This window comes from Meleagris gallopavo, unplaced genomic scaffold (assembly GCF_000146605.3).
Source record: "Meleagris gallopavo isolate NT-WF06-2002-E0010 breed Aviagen turkey brand Nicholas breeding stock unplaced genomic scaffold, Turkey_5.1 ChrUn_random_7180001955705, whole genome shotgun sequence".
NCBI classification, from domain to species: Eukaryota; Metazoa; Chordata; class Aves; order Galliformes; family Phasianidae; genus Meleagris; species Meleagris gallopavo.
In genome coordinates this window covers 10,187-16,813 of record NW_011216423.1, presented here as the reverse complement: position 1 = coordinate 16,813, position 6,627 = coordinate 10,187, and the positions used below count along the sequence as shown (strand labels likewise).

Here is a 6,627-nt window from a genome sequence, read left to right as displayed (position 1 = left end):
TCTATAAACAACTCCGTCAAAAAAATTATCAAAGCGCCAGACTGCCTTTATATTGCTTGCAAGAATACAAGCAAAAAAGAAACAGACATATTGCTGATATTAAATAAAAAAAAAAAGCTCCAATGTGATCTTTACAGAACTACTCAAAACCTAAAAATACAAATAATTAAAAAAGAAAATATTGTTAGAAACCTTTTATGGATACTTAAAATATAAAATATGTAAATTGCAAACCATCATATTGACCTTGAGGAAGACAGTGAATTGGTGAGTACATTTGCTTAGAGGGTTTTTTATTGTTGTTTGTTTGCGTTATTTCTGCAAGTTTTGCAGCTAGTTAACAAAGATTAGTCTTTTTTATATCTCCTCACAGTTCCTGTAAGCAGGTTCTAGTATACAGCATGTAACAAGAAGTCAGTGCGGAGTTTCATTTACATGTTTTATATATACTGTCTGGTTTTGCTTGAAGTCTCAAATAATGTGAATTTCCCCTTACTTTGACAGTATAATTCTCAGTAATTGTGTAGGTATCTTGGCAGCAAAAACTACTCTTCAACAAACTCAGTGATTGTTTCCCTAAAGGCTCTGTTTTCAGGGCAGTACTTTTAAGTATTTAAAGCATCAGTATCTTGTACACTCTCTGTCATACATGTCTATATCTGACAGAGTACTCAGGATCAGTCTTGCTCTCACAGGAGACAAAGAAATTCTTTAAACCTGAACCTGGAGTCTTAGGAATTTTTTATTTAGATGACTGGAAATTAAAACCCAGAAACTGAAGAAATAGCATACCTACTTAGGAAAGACTGCAGACAGTGAGATAGTAAATTCCTGTGCTGTGAAATTTGAGTGTGAATTGATTTATTAAGGATCATCAAGCCACACTGGCATCCCCGAGTATCTCAGTAAATTGAAAAGACAAACAAGTAGGAAGTCATAGTAAAGCTACCTAATAAAAGCTGGAGAAGTTATCTTCAATATTCAAATTCGCAACAAGCATGAGAGTCCTGTTTACAGTGCATTTTTCCTCATTGGATTGCTGTAACAGTTCTAATAAGAACCAAAATAATAAAAACTAGAAGTTTTTTGAAGTTAATGCCAGTACAGATCTATCAGCGTCGTTAATCATTATATAAGTAAATGTGCATAGAATAGCTACTGTTACAGAAACTATGCAAAATTAATAGTATCAAAGATCAGTCCCTTTGGAACAACATAAAATCATGGTGCAAGTAAGAAATCTTTCCAGATACTGGCTTCAAATCCTTTATTAAGGTACAAAGAACAAGCATATGCTAATGTGTTATGTTTCCCTTGATTATATGAAACATGGAATATCTTTGATAGTACAAATAACAAAGTCATTGTTGACTTTGCAGAAACCTTTCCAAGATTCGTTTTTATTGGTAGCACTTTGGTAACACTGGACCAGGATTAAACACTGAATCTCTCAATGAAGAAAAAAATAGAATATTCTAAGAAGAAACATGATGAAACTCAGTAAAAAAGTTTTCTGTGCCTCAGTACTTCTTTGTTCGACATTCACTGAGTTATGGTGGTGCCCTTGCTTAGCCTAGCTATTAGTCCTAGCTATTTTTGCTAAGAAAAGTATTTAAGAATATAGTGCAAACCTTTTTGTCACAAACATCTCTAGGTATATAAAGTAGGTATAATATAATTAGGTATAAATCTGATGTCACTTTGAGCATCTATGAATGACATGTGAAGATATCTACTCCAGAAACTATCTCAGTGTCCTGAATATCCTCGATTTAATTGTTAGTGGAACATAAATCTTTGAAGGTGGGTATATCATCTTATGTAAATTTAAATTGATTCAGACAAACATATAATTTCTTTGCATCTTTAAACACGGAGCATCCTCCATTGAAGTAAAGTAGTTTATTCATGTATCTATATTCTCCTTCACATACTGCAAATTTTAGGCTGCACAGACTTTTGTTATGGCTCCAATTAAATAATAATAATAAAAAAATATAATTACCATTTTGTAAACACTTTGGCTGAAAAGATGACCGAGATGACAAGGAAGGAAATATTTGTGATTTATCTTTTGAAATGTAATGTATATTTTCATTTTTCTTGACAAATTATAATAATATTTTTGATACTGTGAAATAGTGCTTTTGAGTAATGATATAAGGACATTGTGATAAAATTGTAGATAATAACCTATTTTTATCTTTTTTTTTTACTGCTTCAGAGTACTTAGAACTTTTTGGAAATATTTTCAGCGCATCTTCAGTTTGTTAGGAAATAAAATATTATCTCCTTCTGAGATTTAATTTTCAACTTAAAGAAACAATCAATACAATGTCTAATGTGAGATCTCTCATTCTATTTTTTGTTTGCTTGTTTTGTTTTGTTTTCCCCTGGAAGTTTTAAATATACTAGAAATCTGAACGCCTTTGTAGGCCTCCAATAACATGTGCAAATCCTAAACTGAGCTCCATGATAACACTTATACTGAGATGCTTTATTCCTCACTATGAAAAACACTGACAAATTTTGGAGAACAAACTTTTGTGACTATTCAGCCAATTGTTTTATATGGATTCAATACTTCTGATTATTATGACAGCTGCCATCTTGTTCAGAAACAAAATGAGAATCACTTCAGCTTGAAGTTGATACTTCTACATTCTGCCTGCACAGAGAAAATAGATTGTAAGTTATGCAGAGGGCTACACAACTGTTACATGAGAAAGTCTTCCTTTGGATTTTATATCTGAAAAACTGAAGCCTCAGAAATATTTAAATCTCTGAAATGATGAGAATCTCTAAGGAACCATAATAATCTTTTAGCTGCAAGAAAACTGTTAAAAGCTTTTCATGCATAGCAATTTTGTGCCTTGTAGTGCAGGCATTTTGAAAGATTTAGTTTGATTTAATATTTAAGAGAAATGTTTTTGCTGCATTGAGACACCAGAATTATGAACAAAAGTCATTAAAAAAAAGAAATGAAGAAATGTATTGGAAGAATCAAACAAGAAAAATCCAGCAGCATTTGTTGCTTATAATATGTAAAATACAACAGAACAGAAACACTTTTTCTCTGGAAATATTATGATGGCGTTTAAATTAAGAGTTCTAATATTTCATATTATGTTAATCTTTGTAAATAATAGCTTTGAATAAAGTCCTGAGGAGGCATATTGTGCTGTGTTCTCGCAGTGTTTATGGGAGAGTCAGTCCCTGGAGTCTCACTTAGATAAATAAATTCCTTTCCAAACTCCCTGTTCACTTTTCCTCAATCTTTTCAGTAATTCTTATCTCAATCGTTTCCTTCCAAGATTATGTTTGTATTTTTTTCCTAGTCTCTGGAGTTCTGTCTTTAAAAACTTTTGTTCCCCTTTTTAACCTTAATATCATATTTCACTATCAACCTGCCAAAGCTACTTTCTTCCAAAATATTAACTATCTGAGTAGATCTACATTTCCAAACAAAACATTAGTGAGTATTGGTATATAAAAATCAAACAACGATAATCCCAGATCATCCTTATTTCTTGAATGGTAAGTACCTTGTTATCTATTTTCAGCCATTCTACTCAGTTCCCTTCAAGACAGCCTGAATCCCAAATGTCTGTACAGACATGAATGTAGCAGGTTAAGCTACATTAACCTTCCATCATCATCCCAGCAGTCCTTGAAGACTTGCAAACTCCAACAGGCCTTCAGGCAGTGTGTTGGAATCAAAACCATAAAACTGTGCTTTTACATTTTAAAAACACCACTTCCATATAACTTTCAAAGTTGTTCTAAACCTTTAGTATTTAATAAAATAATTATCCTATCCAAGACACCCCACATGAAACCCTGAGGAAAATGAGGATCACACATTAGAAGTTTTACGTGTACTTTATTAAGCCTTTTGTATATTTCTCAGTGTGTGGATGTGCAAGCTGCTCTGTGTCATCTAGCTTTCAGCAGAAGGGACAATTCTCATAGCTCCATCTAGGAACTCATGTGTTCAACACTGTAGATGTTCAAATGAGGTTGCTGACAAGAAATTGCATCTCTTACTTTGTTTTCATTGTATTGGTGGGTGAAGCAGCTAAGAAGGACTCCAAGAAACTTCTTGGGATATCTGTTAAAGCCAAAATGTGTTTGAGTGTGTAATGTACTTCATCAGTATCCTTAAAGAAAGTAGACTGCTGTACTGTACATATTATCATAGAATTGCACAGGTTGAAAAAGACCTTCAAGATCATGAAGTCTAACCGCAACCTAACCATGCAACCTGAAACACAAAAACCCTCACTAAATCATGTCCCTGACCACCACATCCAATTAGTTTTCAAAGACATTCATGGTTAGTGACTCAACCACCTTCCTTGGCACCCTATTCCAGAGCTTAACAACCCTTCCTGTAAAGAAGTGTTTCCTGATATCCGACCTAAACCTCTCCCAGTGCAACTTGAGGCCGTTTGCCCTTATCCTGTCACCTGTCACCAGTAAGAAGAGACCAACCCCACTCTTGCTTCAATCACCTTTCAGGTATTTGAAGAGGGCAATAAGGTCTCCCCTCATCCTCCTCTTCCCCAGACTAAACAGCCCCAGTTCCTTTAGTTTCTCCTTGTAGGGCATATTCTGCAGCCCTACACCAGCCTTGTTGCCCTTCTTTGGATCTGCTCCAGCACCTTAGTGTCCTTTCTGTATTGATGTGCCCAAGAGTGAACACAGTATTCAAATCAGCGATGATTACAGGGGCAGGGTTACTTCCCTAGTCCTGCTCATCACACCATTTCTACTCTGTTAGTTAATGTTACACAAGATTTCTAAATTATCATCAAATAAGTAGATTTGATATTAAACATTACACCTTTCAGGCATGCTATATTATATTAAAGAATTTGGTCAGACAGTATGAGTCTCTGACAAGTGTTAACCTTGACATTTTCTTTGGAAATCTATCTACTGCGTTAATTACAGAGAAATTCTGCCACATACACACACATACAAACAGGTATACAGTAAAAGCAGTGATGTTTAGAACTTAATTACTCTCACATAGACATTTATTGGCTCTTGTAGTGTTATAAGACACTATCAGAAATGCAGCTTTTAATCCTAAAGGTAAAAGTCTCTTCTAGGTCTTTTTCCTGCCTTGCCTCTTTGTTTGCACTCAGTCTCTTCAAAGGGCAGTATGCTTTCTGCAAGCAAGTTTAACACAACCTTCAGCCAACACAGGCTATTCATTTTATTTAAAAAAGAAATGTATTTTTAGTCAGCAATGCAGTTCTCTAAATTTCACTAGTGATATTGACCTGATGATCTTTGATCAAGAATCAAGAGCCTATTCACTTGGATAACTCTGTCACAGACATCTATGCTTATATGTCTGAATGAGAACCTGAATCCTACCAGACGTATTTTTGAAAAATTGTAGGGGGGAAAAAAAAAAAAGGTGTTGTGGCTTACCTGCCAGGCAGTCATTCACTTATTCCCCACTCCCAGTGGATGTTTCTGCTAGGACAGGTATATTTAATCTGTTAGAGAACAAAGAGAGAGAAGCTAATTGTTTAGGCATCAGTTTACACAAGCCAAATGATAGAGACAATTGTGAGAAGTGATTTGCAAGAGAATATAATCCATGTGTGATAATGATAATGTTGAAATTTTCAGTAAAATACCTTGAGAGTAGAAAGATGAGGGCAAAAAGTGACAAGGACAAAGATATGGAGTATATCCTAACATGTAGTTTAAAGAGAAAATAGAAAATATTTTCAATAAATTAATTCATACATATAGGAAATTTTTAATCAGTGCTACCACTTTTATAGCAACCTCAGTACTGTACATGTGCTTGTCATACAGAAATCCACATGATTCTGATGTATATTAGAAGAGATACAGGCTCTTCCAGTTGACCAATGTCTTTCCCATACATTGTGTATAAACTGAATTCATCATTAAAATATTAGCAATTATATATAATGTTTAACATTATTTCACATTTAAAATCTATATTATATTACTGACCATGCATCTGAAATTCAGAAAGGCCAAGAATATTATTATATGGAATGAATAAAAGTCTCTATTTACAATATTCCAAGTTCCTGACATGCTTCATTCACTTCTGAACTATGAAATGTGGTATAGGAGAGTGCTTCTGAAGTATAAGCAAAGCTTATGACATAATATTTCTGCCAGAAATTACTAAGTGCTGTCAGAACCAGGAATTTTGTATTTATTTATTTTTTTTATTTCCCAAAAAGTATTTGTGTCAATGTCAAACACACAGGTCATTCCAAAAGTAATGCCTCCTCTTTCCATGGAAATTACAACAGATGCAAAGAGTATAATAACACTACTTTATAGAGTAAATTCTCACCTACAAAACACTGTTTTTCAACATAGCCACCACCATTTGCTATGCATTTTCATCAGTGATTAACAAAAAGCTGCATGCCTTGCTCGTAGAAATCTGCACCAGTGGAGATGACCCACTGTTTCACAACTTCTGTGACAGTCATTGCTAGGGAAATGTTGCCACTGATGGGATGCACCATCCACAGCCTCATTGTGCTGACATCCACTGTTTGGTCTCAAGTATTCAGCAAGTATCAATGGATGTCAATGGGTGCCATTTTTTTTTTT

At 34.3% G+C, this 6,627-nt stretch overlaps 1 long non-coding RNA gene across 1 annotated transcript in view; it reads right to left on the bottom strand.

The window, feature by feature from the left end:
• Window positions 1–5,126: 5,126 nt before the first annotated feature.
• LOC109365125 overlaps window positions 5,127–6,627 on the bottom strand; it is a 5,560-nt gene continuing 4,059 nt past the window's right edge. Inside the window, exons 2-3 of the long non-coding RNA XR_002110784.1 lie at window positions 5,446–5,513; window positions 5,127–5,177 (exon numbers count right to left, since the gene is read on the bottom strand). This is a non-coding gene — a long non-coding RNA (uncharacterized LOC109365125). The remainder of the gene's footprint in view (window positions 5,178–5,445; window positions 5,514–6,627) is intronic.